At 39.8% G+C, this 12,019-nt stretch overlaps 1 long non-coding RNA gene across 1 annotated transcript in view; it reads right to left on the bottom strand.

Moving 5' to 3' along the window:
• LOC114626385 overlaps window positions 1-11,707 on the bottom strand; it is a 34,468-nt gene extending 22,761 nt beyond the window's left edge. The window contains exon 1 of the long non-coding RNA XR_003712230.1: window positions 11,631-11,707. This is a non-coding gene — a long non-coding RNA (uncharacterized LOC114626385). The remainder of the gene's footprint in view (window positions 1-11,630) is intronic.
• Window positions 11,708-12,019: the final 312 nt, after the last annotated feature.

Here is a 12,019-nt window from a genome sequence, read left to right as displayed (position 1 = left end):
TAGCATCTGAAATGGAAGTCTGTCTCCACTCACTACCCACAAAAGAATAGCTGGAGCCATCAATGAAGAGCTTGAAAATTAGACTACAGTAAACAAGACAAGGAAAGGAGGAAGAGGAGATGGAGAGTAGTCTGTGATGAGACAGGACGAGGTACACAGTGGGTGCTCTGAGGAGGGCTTCATCCCCTCAGGGAGAAACGAACCACACCAAACAGCATTCAGACATGGCCATATGTCATGGAAGCTGTCTATTCGCCACATGGACATTTTTTGAATTGTTGGAGCCCTCTCAGACAGCTCTAACACTTTGAGGTTTGGGGAAATGAACTGACCTGGTTTCAAAAGTTTAATTTCAACTCACAAGTTTTCCTGTATAAACTTCAGCTCCTGCGAGACAAAAATGTTATCTTCTCTCAAGAAAATTACCAGTGAGCAATTTTCATGCAATATGTTAAGTCATGACTTCCAGGGAAGGCCCATTTTCTTCTTCTTTGAGAAGGGATAGAGCACCTCCTCACGAGACACATTTCCATTCCACTCAGAAAAAGATCCATTAGACTGCACCTCTCCCAGCAAGTCATAGTGAAAGAGCAGGGAACATTTCCCACCACAAGGGCTGAAACTCAGTGCGAAAAGACAATGCTCTTTTCCTTATAAAAATAAACTAGGATCCCAAGTGGAAAATGAGGAGTGAGAAATAAGAACAGAATTATCCATGGTACATATTTTTACACAGGAGCTGCAGGAATAGACAGACTAAAGAAACTCCTGAGACACACAAGCACCAAGGATGAGTTGCACTGTTCATCCCTTCAGGACTTCACAGAGACGACTAACCTACAGGACATATGCATGAAGAAATCAGTAATCTCATCAGTAAGGAAAAATAATAACAGCTAACCAAACAACTCACTATTTTTTTAAAAAGATAAAGCAGTAAAATACCCCTGAGAAGAGCATTCCCTTATTCCTTGAATAGTCTCCTATTCTCTAGAGTATAGTCTTGTCCCTTTTAATGTTATTTGGTTTAAGAAATGTCAAACAGAATTAAAAATCTCATACAAAGGTTGCCAGTGGACAAGTGGATATTGATGGTAATAAATGAATATACTTCAGATACTTTTAATTGAATTCCAATAACTTGTTTTGTGGGAGACTAGAGGAACAAATGGCATCATCAGTAAGTTTGGTTTCAAGGAGTATTTTTAGTCAGTATAAATTTTTTAAGCCAGATAAATAATGAGATACTTTTAGGATGAAAATGTTATGAAGACCAAAAGTAGTCAAGGATCCATAATAGTATTTATTAAGTAAGTGAAAGACACAAACACACTTAGACTCTGAAAAGTGTGCAAAGGAGAAAATCAAACAGGCCTTGCTTTTAATGGGTATACGATGATGCTGTGGTTTAAACCTTGATGACACAGAAGGCCTTCTAACCTTTGTATCAAGCAATGTCTGACAAGGCATATTAACAGCAAGGGTGATCACATTTCAAAGGAACAAGATATTCTTCCATCTGCAAGGATCTAGGGTGTGTCTTATAGCAGATGCAATTGCTGTCCGATTAAAGACAAAACAGACCTGTTCAGTGCTGAGTTCTCTCTTTCTACTTAAAAAGCATCCCATAACTTAGCAGGATAAAAGTTTAATGATTGTTAAAAGAACCTACTACTGTGTTGGTCGGCCAGGCTCCTTTAGCAAGTTATTCTGCTCTGCATAGTGTTAGCTGGAACATCTCATGCCTTGACTAGTCAGTGGGCTTGGTTGGCAATCCAGAAAGGCTCCATTCACTGTGTTGGTGACTTCCTGTGCTAGTTTGAGCTTGCCCACAGCACAGTGGTCTCTGAGACATCCCTGCTTTATGGGAAGAGCTTCTCAAAGTACGAACATAGCAGCTGACACTCTACTGAAGGCTGATGTCCATACGGAAACAGCCTTTCTCTTTGCCACATTCAGTGGTCAAAACAAGCCACAAAGCTATCCCGTATTCAAGTGAAGAGGGAATGCATTCCACTTCATTTGTTGAAGCTGACAAGAGGACCTAACGGTGGGTAGGCTTCACTTCAAGACTATCATGATCAAAAAGGCAAAGAAGATATTGAGTATGAATATTTGCTTGTATCTTGACCTTTGAAGATAAAGATCAATATGTACTTCTAAGAGGGTTTTTTTGTTTTGTTTTGTTTTGTTTTTGTCCAGCAGTATAGTATACTTGACCTAGGAGAAACTCTACCTCTTGGCTACAGAACTCGAAGAGCTTCTATCCTTTTAGTCATTGTTGCTATTGTGTCCCTTGGAGTATTCCTCATATTCAGTTCTAGTTCCAAGTAATATGTAGTGGAAAATATCAGTTGTGATTCATGAATGTAATGGAAGCTGTATCTAATTACAGACGCCCCCTAAAAACAATGCATTGACACCCAGAATACTAGGCAGAGGACTAAAGATGGATTTCAGTGTTAACAATTCTTGTCTTCCTAAAAAAGTGAATTTACCTTTGACAGTTAGTGGTTGTTCTTGTGAGGGACAGTTACCCTAACGGAAGTAGCTATAACTCTGAGTATGTGCATCTACCAGCTCACAGGAAGTTGCATCTACACATTAAGTGGGTAGATCTATATCCCTTAGCCTCTACCCTACACCTCTCCAATCCTCCCTAAATTTCCATTATCAAAATGCTCCCATTTTCCTCACGTGGATTCTAAATTAGCTCCGTAAAAGAAGCTGTATCGTAAATGCTGTATCTGAATGCTCTCAGAATTAACATCTTAGTTTTGCAACAATCGAAGCCCTCCCAGTACAGAGCGTATACACCCTGTTTCACACTTTCCTCTTATGCATGGCCTACAATCTTTTCTGCATAGTAGTTAACTGTTGGGCAAAGCAAGTCCCCGAAAATATGCCTATCTCCTCTTTCACAAAGTCTAATAGATTCAGTCCTCTTCTGGGGAAAAGTGACTGAGAGGGTAGTTATAGCAAACAGCAAGAATATTTAGAAGAAAAAAAAACTCCTCACAGAAAGCAGATGGATGGAGGCAGATTCCCACTGTGTGAGAAAATACACATATGTACATATAAAACTGTATGTATAAACATGCATATATGTACATACATATCATGTACACTATACAGAGAGGGGGAGGGAGGGAGATAGAAGCCAAACTTGTGTTAAGTATCAGGTGCTCAGTCATGCCCCCACTTTCTGTGATGTACTTGTCCTCCATTATTTTCCTAAGTCAAGAAAATGTTATACGTTTTTAAAATTCAGAGCCAAGCAAACACCCAAAACATGAAAATTAATTTTTTAAAATTGAATAAAAAACATCTCCAAAGTTGTCAGCATTCGTACATAAACCTAGACCAGGGACATGCTAACTTCAGTCACTCTGAAATACAATTTGCCACATAGGAAGGAGAACATATGTACTTTTAAGGGCAGCACTAGCGTGAACAAAGAATAGTTTCTGTGCACATAGTGGGAGACCAAAAGCGGCCTTGAACACTGACTCAAAAGTTCCTACCCTTATGAAAATTGCAATTTAAAACCTGACTATTGATTTTTATAAATCAGTTTCCCAGATCTTAGAGCATCATGAGCGGGTGCCACAAATTAGAATCAACAGCATCAAGAACCCATCAATTGGACCATTGACACAATCTCAAATTTACGCTCATTCTGTTGTGGGATTTGGGCTCGTGGCGTTTCTTCTTTCCTCCTCAGACTTACTGCTTGTGTTCTCAGAGTTAACCCGTTAATGCCCAAGACTATGTGGTTGGGTTCCGGCATTTTATAGTCTGACAGATATTCATCTCCGGCTCTCGGCTTGCAGGTGGGAGCCTCAGCCAAGGAGCTTTGTGTCAGAAAATCAGCAGCTGCTCGTATATCACACTGGTCATTAGTGGAGGATCATTCTGGACCTTTGCCCACAGCTCCTTGCTATGGCAGGGGAAGGGCTATAAAACCCTAGGCCCTGTCAGCCGTTGTCACTTAGGTGAGAATTTATCAGGTCTCCAAGTGCCCTCTGACTGGATTATTATGAATAATGAATGAAGCTTTATGCTACACTGAAGCATTAATAAGATGGGAATGACTGGGAGAAACTCGGGGCCGCACAATCACAGGCGCGCACTGGGTGAGCAGATCCACAGCTGGTGGGCCTGCCCAGCACAGCCTCTGCGAATCTGTGACTGAAGCAAGGTCCTCCTTTAATTACGGATCAAGCTTTGCTTTACAGCTTGAGTTTTAGCCTGTGGGTAGTAATAAAGAACCAGGGATGGAGCTGTGTGCATCTGTGCTACCAAAAGTGGACCAAATAGAATTAAGGTTCCCTTCATTTTTTTTTTTAAAAAGGAGAATATCTAATGTCAATCATCTGTTTTACTGTCACCTTAGAGTGATAGTTGGCTGTGGAAATACACACATGTATAAAATTTCTAATGCATAAATACAGAGTCTTCCATGAAGAGGGGGTGGGGATTTTGAGGGATGAATTTAACTCCTTTTCAAAATGAGGCTACTCAAGTGTCTCACAAATATAAGAATAGAATAACAAAAGTAGCTTGAAGAGAAGAGAGGAGCCAAAGACAACACTCATCTCACGGAGGAAACAGCATGTGTGTCCAGGCCATGACCTAAAGGAAACCACCTTTGGGGATTCTGAGAACTAGAGCCCCTCCCCAACCCCTCCCCCCTCCCACAGCAGAGCCAGATTCAAGGCAGGAAGATACCACCCACCCTCCTTGGCTGGCACCTTGGCAACCATATCAGGACATACTGGTCCTAGAAGGATACCCAAGCTTTATTAAAACAATCCAAGCCATGTAAGAACATGTGGCTGGAAAACTATGTCTGACTGAAGGAGCTAGCAAATAACCTATGGATTGGTTAAACAGCTGAAGTTTCCCAGATTACAAGGGCCATAGACCAGATGAGACAGTTGCTGGTTTGCTTTCAACTACAGACTCATGTACTTGGATCTGTCCAATTATGGCCCTTTCCTGACCTTTTTGAACACTGGGAAATTTTGAAAAAAAGAAATTAAAACATACTATATTGCTACAATGATAACTTGAATCTCAGTTCAGAGCTCTGAGGAATGTGGGTATGGTAAGAGTCTCTTCCCATGATAGTGACAGTACTTCCAAGATGTGGTCCATCTATCTCTGACTCGTCATTGACAGCATGACTTGAAACACCCTTTTGACCTCTTTTATTGGACAGTGTCTTAAGACTCATCTAAAGTAGCAGTTATAAGAACCACAGTTTGAATCACTTGGAACCCCTGGTATAGCTATGAGTAGAAAGAATTCACAACCCAAAATGTGTTGCAAAGAAAATGCTATGCAAGCCCTCTTCTAGTCTCAGTATGAAGGAAGAAAACCACTCCCTGGTGTTTCAGGAAATGGAAATGATTGAATAAAAGCATTTAAAGGTAGGTACCCTGGAAACTTGTATTCACCTCTTAATGTGCTTTTCCCCATTCCTTTCTTAGATGGAGTCTAGGTGGAATGATTACTTCCTTCTTTACATTCTAGACATTCTTTATGGCTTAAAATTACACAGTGCTTCAGAATGGAGGGGATTTGAGGCACCCAAGTCTTAATCTCCTCAAATTAGCCTTCTCCCTAAGATGAAAAAAAAAACATGCCTAATATTTCAACCTCACAAGCTATTTATGATGTTCCCCCATCCCTACCTCTACCCTCTTCACTGACATTACCTATTTCATTCATCTGCTACTTAAGCAATAGTCTTCATGACTCAATATTCACGTGTCAAATTTATCTTCCCAAAATTTTTCCAGATAGGCACCGAGTCTTATGTTTTTTGTTTTTTTATGGCATCACAGAATATGGGAAATTCTCAAATGCTTATTGGATAATAGTTAATTAAATATCTACCGTAAGTCAGACCACATGCTATAATGATGGTAACCTTAACTTCAAGAGCTTTACAGCTAGATAAATGACTGATATTGGAGCAGATCATTAGTTTTGGTTGAGGCAGCATCCGTAGTGGAAAGATGAAGTGATATAGATTCATTGTGAGGAATACTAGCTAAGAAGCTAACCTGCTAAACTATCATAGCTAAAGGACATTCATATTCAACGTACTTATATAAATCATGAGATACATCTCTAATGGCACAAGTGAACCCCTGAACTGTTTCAATGTCACCTTAATGGTTTCAATAAAGACCTAGAGAGGAAGAAAGATAAACCTGTGGCTTACGGGCGTGTAGACGCTCTTGAGAAGTGGTGAGTGGGAGGGAAAGCAAAGAAAACCCTAAGTTGGCCATTGCCCTGTCTTTCAACCTTTCCTCTACTGATTACATAGTGCAATAATTCTGCCTCTGTTTTTTTTTTTAAATACTCTGGAGATTTTGCTTTTCAGTATGGTTTTTGTTTGACAGCTACATATATTAAAATCATTGGTATTATTCTAAAATACTTGCACATATCTGAAAATTCATCTCTCTAAATTCTTCTTTGAAAGCTGATTTCAGGGAAGGCTATAGGTGGAGTTTAAGTGGAGACTTGAGCTAGCACCTCAGAGAAAGTTGCCTATAATGTTCCACAGAGAATCAAGAAGTAAGAGGGGAGTGCTGTGACCTCACTCAGCCAGGACACCATGGAAGTCACACAAGGACTTACATGGAGATGCATCCAAGCCTTTCCAACCATCTTCACACCCTACCAACAGAGGCTCTTGGTGGCCAGGTCTAGTGTCCTCCCTTCATCTCCACTGAGCATTTGGAATTGTCTATAGGAATATGCAGAAGAACTAGAAGCAAGGAAATGTGATGTCATGATTCTTGCTGCAGCATGCCTCAGCGTTCAGTGTTCTGGGCTAGCCTTGGAATGGAAAGAGAGTGTGCCAAAGACATTAAAGAGTTGAGACTGATGAGCTGAGATTCGGTTCAATTTCAAAAAGTGAGTTCACACTTCCTCACAGTTCTGAGACTAAGTTCAAAATGCCCTCTGTTCTTGTTACTGATGTGTTCATATTTTTTATCGCTAGGTCCATCTGGATGCCTCAGCCTAAGAATTGTTGAATATTCTACTAAGCAAAAAGATTTAAAAAAAAAAGTTCTCCTCATTCTTTCACGGCAGCCTCAACCTATGTGGGAATCATACCCAAGTGAGCAGCGTTGGTATCACTTCGATGAATTGACTGTGCAGAACATCCTCAGAACAGGCTGCAAGGGTATGGGCATGTGTGCCCATGTAGCCAGCAACACATGCTCTGTTGAACGTGTTGCTATGAGAGGGGTCCTCCCACTGAGTCAGCACAAGCTTACTGGGCAACACATTGGCATTGGCTGAGTTTCATACCACTGCTAAGCCATAATCTGCTTGGCAGGCATGAGGGATGCCACAGAATCCCAGGGTTAATTGGGAACAAGGCAATAAACACAGGTTCTCCCAAGGCATTCTTGAGGCTTAGACGCTGTCTGCGGACCAACTCTACTTCAATTTTTGAAGTACAAAACTGTCCCTTGGATTCTCAGTGGTAAAGAAAATCAATAGCAACTGTGCCAAGATTTTAAGAAAATTATACAAAATCTCTATTTCCTAAAATGTTAAAGAGAACACAAATCTAGATGACAAATCAACTATTTTTCTAATACTACCAAACAGGATGGAAACTCACTGTGGTAGAGCCACACAGGAGTTTCGGACCACCCTGAAATAGTTTTACAGCTTCAACATTTATAGGGTCTTCTTGCTCTTGAGACTCATTATGCTCTTAATATTTAAGCTCAAATGGCATTTATGGGAACAGGATTGATATCTTCAACTAAAGGAGAGACAGTTGTGAAGCCTAGGCTCCAGGAGCAAGCAATGGGGTTATTCACATAGATCTCTTCAATGTGCTTGGTGAACTATGTCAATAGTTCAGATGTCAACATGAGGAAGAGGAAACAGGGGAAGGCCAGGGAAGGAAAAATCGGCATTACCACAAGACACATTTATGTGACAAAATGAATGTGAAGGAAGATGAGAACCAAGGCACTGGAGAACCTCCCATGAAACATGGTGAAAATTAACTTAAGAGCAAGAGATGATGAACACCAAAGCTAGAACTCGGGAAATAAAAAACTACAGAGCCAAGAAGTGATATAGCGGGTAAGCACACAAAGGGAAGGAAGCAAACAACAGCAGCAAAAACGTTTTAGAGCAAAAGAAAGTGTACGGGTCTGTGTAATCAAGGGTACTACCTTTGCCCCTCGGAGCTCAAACAGAGGCAGCTGAGATGCCCGTAATTATTATTTATTCATGCCCTTTGCTTCAGGGGGTTCTCCTGGCAAAACTCCAGCAGCTTTGCCATTTTTGAGACTAGGGACTTGAGAGAGTATCTGCTCTGAGGATTTGGTCCTGTAATCTCCTTTAATGTTTCTCTGGCATCAAAAGGTCATCTCAATTCAGATGTTCATGAAATGGAAATTAGTTTGAGGTCCCTTGGAGATCTAAAGCCTGGCAGACAGGGGATGCCTGTAAGGGGGATCAGACCCTGGATGTGAGGAACCCCTTCAAGGTGCCATTTTGTCATCTCCCGAGGCTTAATAATCCCTCAGCCACATCAAGCAGGCATCCACCATCCAACTGAGTACATCTTTCAACACACCAGAATTTCCATAGTATCATAATGACTGAACTGAATAATGCATTGCTCCACCAGACATGACAATGGAGGATAGGGACTCTGGGCTAGGAGCATCACTTGAAATCTCGTAGTCATTCTACCCCATAACCTACTTCCCCGTGATAATCCATGTCCTCAGCCTCTACCAGATCATAGGTCCTTTATAAATATCATCTACAAAAGACATTCAAGGTCTCTGAGTTAGTATCAGTATTCCATCTTACACTGTAGAAAATTAAGCTGTGAGTTTGCCAGGAATGTACAAGTAGTAACTGTCAACAACGGGTTCTGCGTCTACCCTGCTTCATGGCAGAGCAGGTACCCTTTTCCCTTAACCACACTGGTCAGATCCTTATGCTAATTTCTGCTATGTTTTCTATCTTGCTTTAGACTAAATTAGAGCAAAAATCTCCAGCACTTACAGGGGCTTCATTTTTCCCACATGCTTCCTTGTGTTGTGGCTAGAAAAGCCCACAGGCAGTTTTAGTTCTTGAGACACTTACTATGGAGTGAGAAGACAGACAGAAAACAAAACCAAATAAAACAAAACAGAAAGCCACAACTTCCTAGGGCTCCAAGAAAGATATTTTCCGTTGTTCTCCTCAAGGGAGTTCATACCAGCCCACAGAAAGCCAAGGAAAACCAAATCTGTTTATTTGTGTTTTAAGTGAAAATTCTTCCTTTTGCAGGATAAAATAAGGGCAACCCATTCTACCTAGAACAAACCTTATTCTAAATTACCAAGTTAACACTATAAACTCTTTTCTTTGGTCCATGTGGATTTTTCTCTCGTAAAGAGAGGCAGGGGTTTCTGTGCAGACTGCCATAGCATTATCCAGAGTACAGATAAAGCTTGATGCCCCTCCTTCCTGTATTCTCCCTTATATCACACCTATGCTCTAGCCCTGAATAGGTAGCGATCTCTGTACTGTAGAAGAAGTACTGTCAACAAAGACTCTGATTTCAAAAAACTGCCTTTCTCAACAGCATTTCTCAATACCAAACATTCGACCACTTGAAAAAGGCAAAGGAATCTTTACATTGCATACTTACCAAAAATGGTCAAATATAGAAATCTATGAAATAAACAATGAATCTCTCCATTGATATCCTTTCACCCAAAACCAAGATATTTCTATTTCCTGAGAAAATCCTTACTAAAGAGTCACATGTATTCTCCCAAACGTTCTCTAGTCACAGTATGAGATGACCTAATTATTAAATGTACTCATTTTTCAACCAATGCAAATTTCTTTGGATCCTGACTTTTACCTAAACAGTTATAATATAAAAATATGTACCCAAGGATATCATTATGTATATATTCCATTTATCCAACCACCATGTGAAATATGGAACAATGCAAACTTTAGTTGATGCAAATGTTTTAAGTCACTAAGAGCCCCTTGAGTATAGGTTCGTAAGATATCATAGCACCAAGCATAGGAAATGAGGAGAGACGACTGAATCCCAATGCAGACCATAGGGGTTGATAACCTCAGAGGTCTGGGTACTGGCAGAAAGGAGGAGATGAGGCAAACATGGAAGAAAGCAAGACAACCACTGTACATTTGCAAACGCATCTCAGACTGACCACTTAGTCATCTTGTTCTTTATACTTCCTCATGAACAGAGACAGAGAGATGGAGAAACAAATTAGACTGGGAGCTAGGTATTGAAGTGCTACTGGCCAAGGAGGACAAAGGAAATATAACAAAATATTCTGAGGACTCATGAGAAGAATTAGGATTTCCCTATTGGTTCCTTCTTTTCCTATCCTCTAAATCTTTTGGAAGCACGACTTTTAAAAATACAAGCCACATTCTGAATTTACTGTGCTTCTGTGTCTTTCCAGCAAGTGCTGTGAGTATCTGGAGCACTTCACCTCCAGCCTACTCCATGTTTTGAGCAAAGTTCAAATTCTCTTTCAACTTCTGGACCTGTGTACTTTCTCTTCCCTCTGCCAAGAATGTTCTTCTGAGGTTCTATTGCTGCTCCTCTTCTCTAGCCCAGCTCCTGCATCTGTCAGGTCCTTCAAAACTAGTCTTCTACATAAACTCCTGCTCCATCTCCCCTCCTCCCTTCCCATCAGGTGATCCATTCTCCCATTCGATATTGTCTCAGCACTGTTCCCCACTACCTTGTTGTGATTGAAATAGTGGACTATCAGTTGCTTATTTATCTTTCTAGGTAAAAAGAAGCATGAGAGAGTAAGTATGTCGGCCCTGAGTATCAATGCATCCCCAGGTATAGCATGCTAGCGTGTAAGTGTATTGTAAATACTATAGAACAAATGACCAGACGGGTGCATGGCTATACAGACAGCTAACAAAGAGACATCAGCAGAGTTGAATAAATAGGCCAAAGGACCTGAATAATTCATAACTTGAACAATTAAGATCTCCATAATTAAGAATTAGCTAATAAACTAAAAATACTTTGATAGAAGTATATACACAAGGGCATTCAGAACTAACCAATATTATAAATGGGTCATGATTAACAAAACAATCTTGCTTATATAACCACACACATTTTTTAAAATTAAACATAATTTGCATATGTTAATTAAAATCTCTACTTTTTAATGAAAATGTTTGTTAAAATTAGGATAAAATTTTTTTAGCTTGTGAAACTGAATTCATATCTAAAACTGAAAACATTCATTTCATGACAATGGAGTATTGAAAATATTTCTACATCTTTTATAAATCGGGTTAAGAGGACTATTTAAAAGATTAAACAATTGTATACTTCTATTTATGAGAGAATTAACCTCAGTGTTCTAACACAACACAGCGTTGATTTGTTACTTATTATTCAAGGTAAGATTTATCTTCCTTTCCAACTCTTAGAGCTTATTTACCAAAAATATTTTTCTAGGTGCCAAGCATATTAATTGTAAATAAAGCATTGCCTTTCCAACAAATCTCCAATTAGTTTCTCCACCCTCATTTCACATGTATACTAGATTATTTACCTGAGAAATTGGAACTATTCCAAAGCACTCCTCAGATTGAATAATTAGGTAGTTTCTTTAAATGAGGATCATGTACCCAAACAGAAAATGTCTGTTTATCATGCCAATATATAACCAAACTGTAGACATGCCAATAAAACTCTGGCCAAAGTGCATATAAACGTCCTGAAAACACACAAGGGATGACATTTAGGCTTTGGCTAGTGGGAACTTGGTAAACATTACATCAACTAACTTTACTAACTAAAAAACTCAATACTGGATAAGTCAAATAGAGTATGTCAGTCATTAATCAAAATCAGTCTCTTCTCAAAATATCCATCAAACTAAAACCCTGGATTTGACAATAAGAGCTGACTCTAGAGTATGACCCAACATGAAAGGAGTCA

This window comes from Grammomys surdaster, unplaced genomic scaffold (genome assembly GCF_004785775.1).
Source record: "Grammomys surdaster isolate TR1022 unplaced genomic scaffold, NIH_TR_1.0 234, whole genome shotgun sequence".
NCBI lineage: Eukaryota > Metazoa > Chordata > Mammalia > Rodentia > Muridae > Grammomys > Grammomys surdaster.
This window is presented reverse-complemented; position numbering and strand designations above follow the sequence as displayed.